The sequence below is a fragment of the Propithecus coquereli genome, unplaced genomic scaffold (assembly GCF_000956105.1).
Source record: "Propithecus coquereli isolate 6110/MARCELLA unplaced genomic scaffold, Pcoq_1.0 Scaffold46, whole genome shotgun sequence".
NCBI lineage: Eukaryota > Metazoa > Chordata > Mammalia > Primates > Indriidae > Propithecus > Propithecus coquereli.
In genome coordinates, this window is record NW_012150396.1 from 4,229,368 (window position 1) to 4,231,316 (window position 1,949).

The 1,949-nt window shown below is 36.9% G+C and overlaps 1 protein-coding gene across 1 annotated transcript in view; it reads right to left on the minus strand.

Annotated features, from left to right (window-relative positions):
* The window catches only part of CCDC109B (coiled-coil domain containing 109B), a gene marked incomplete at its 3' end in the record, with an annotated part of 23,512 nt that overhangs the window by 660 nt on the left and 20,903 nt on the right, over positions 1-1,949 (minus strand). The gene's annotated exons all lie outside the window — the stretch shown is intronic.

Here is a 1,949-nt window from a genome sequence, read left to right on the forward strand (position 1 = left end):
TCCTCTACTTGCATTCGCAAATAGAGAGAATGACGCACCCGTTTCAGGGATTCTTTAGCCTGTCAAGGGAAAAAGAAAAACCATGTGATTAGAAGAATGTGAAACATCAGCATTACTGCCTGAGAAGAAATCTATATATTTAATGTCTCCTTAGGGCAATAAACTATTTAAACTACTAGTGCAGAGGCCAGGTGCCGTGGCTCACACCTGTAATCCCAGCACTTTGGGAGGCCGAGGCAGGAGGATCACTTGAGCCGGGAGTTTGAGGCTGACATGAGCTATGATTGCACTCCACCCTGGGGCACCAGAGCAAGACCCTGTCTCTTAAAAAAAATAATAATAAATAAAAAACAAACAAAACCTGTTAGTGGCAAATGCCTAAAATATTTCCATTTTATATGGATCCTTTTTTAAAAGATGAGTTTGAGGTTTCTAACTCATCCTTATGCTTTTTAAAAATATTAGTTTTTAACAGTTTTCTAGTTTACATCCTTAAAGAAACACCCTGTAACTTACAGTTTCCCTTTTTCTATTACCTCAAAAATAATACTTTACAAGCTGTTATATTTTAAATCTTAAATGCAGTGTCCTATATAAACTAACTCAACATTCCTTAGCATTTTCAGACTGGATCATTCATTCAATGTAAGGAAATCCACAAAATTAAGAAAGCATTATTTTACGTTTCCTACATAATGACTGTATGAAATAAAATATTTTTCTAAAAAGTCTCTTCAATTTGTAGGTGATAAAATTAGAGCAATTTTTTTTAATTTCAGGGATGACTAGTTTAAAAAGTATAGATAACAAAAGATACTACGATTACCAACTATTAAATGAGCATGTATTGAGCAATGGGAAATATTTTTACCAAAACTTTTTGTTATAAAATTACTAAGAAAAATTAAAAATCCAGTTATGCACTGAGAAGTCACCATCTGAACAAAGTTATGAGTGAATTGGGAGGCCACAGATAAATGCTAAGAAACAGATCGCAATACAGTACTCAGAAGCACAGACAGGCTCCTGAGTCAAACTCTTGGGGGTTCATACCATGGTTCCCGCACTTTCTAGCAGTGTGTACCTGAGTGACTTTAAGAGCCTGTTTGCTTATCCGAAAAGGGAAAAAGATGAAGGGAGGAATACTGTAATGATTCTTCTATCTTTAAGGGAAAAAACTTACATGTGCCTTTGCAGAGTTTAAATTCCTTATCACAGTGTTCACCTTCCTAAAATTCTGTTATTTGCTTAGAAACAGATTTTTAATGAAAACTTTTCCTTTACTATCTCAGTCATTTAAGACATCGTCACAGACATATTCAAAGCTATCCCCGTGGAGAATACAGACGTCAAGAATAAAACCGTAGGATATGAAACATCAGATATGTCAACTATCTCACCAAACAATCCCACGATACACAGAAATCTATCAAGGACCAAGATTTAACCTGTGAGGATGAGCCACCCACTGTAACTGCCTGACACTCCATTCTGCCTGCCAGACAAAACCAGCTGTACGAAGTCTCGGTAGTAAGGTACCTTAGCAAGGTCTTCTTTTAACCTGTTGTACTGCTCCACATCAAAATGCTGCTGCTTTGATTTCTTATGGAAGAACTGAAGAAACTGCCTACTCTTTACAGCTGAGTAAGTGTAATCCTTAAAAAAAAAAAAGGAAAAGAAAAGATTACGTGTTGAATTAACATCACGCCTCTGCAAGAAAGATACCTGACTCAGCGACACCAAGCAAAGGCAGGCAGAGTGAAATATCTGCAGTGGCCATCAGAGCACGCAGAAGCCAACACAAATAAAACACTTAGTCTCATTTGAGATCAGCTGCTCCTTTCAAAAGCAAGCAAGCTGGGAAGAGAAATTACACACCCTGGGAAAGAAGGGAGAAAAAGGAAAAGGGAGATTTTTGCAAAATAACTATGAGAAAAAGCTAGAGTTAC